Here is a 646-nt window from a genome sequence, read left to right on the forward strand (position 1 = left end):
TGCCGCGGCTCATTATTTACATGCAAACCAGGCTCCAGGGACAGTCATCTGTCCTCTGGAGGAAAGGAGGTCGACGTTGCCTCTCGACAGCTGCATATATTATTGACCGGGTGGCCCTTCCCACCCCAAGGGTCTCACGGCTGCCCTTCCTGCAAGCGTCCCAGGCACTGGAGCAGCCTACACCGTAGATCATCGTAATGTGAAAACAAGCTCAGGGACATTAGAAGGACCCTCCAGCCGCCCTCTGATTCCTCCCGACTGTGCCAGGCCTTTGCGAAGGGCACGAGGACAGGCAGACATGTCCCCCCACGCCCGGGAGGTCAGAGAGAGGCAGGGGCGGGCAGAAAGAACCCATTTTACAGATGGCGAAACCAAGCCTCTGAAACGGGGATAGCCCGTCACCCAGAAAGATGGATCGCCTCCCCCCCCCGCCAGCCGTTTCTAGGGACCGCATCTTTTTTCCTCTTTTTTAAAAATCTACAAGGAGTACGTGAGGCACACTGCACGATGCTCTTTGTTTTGTTATGGTTTTCTCATTTTCCCAAGCGAAACCATCTTCTTTCTTTCTTTACAGTACAAGATCACACACGATCACAAAAGAGAAATCGGAAAATACAGTGAGGCAAAAAGAACTTGACCTCATAAC

This window comes from Pteropus medius, unplaced genomic scaffold (genome assembly GCF_902729225.1).
Source record: "Pteropus medius unplaced genomic scaffold, Ma_sr-lr_union100, whole genome shotgun sequence".
NCBI lineage: Eukaryota > Metazoa > Chordata > Mammalia > Chiroptera > Pteropodidae > Pteropus > Pteropus medius.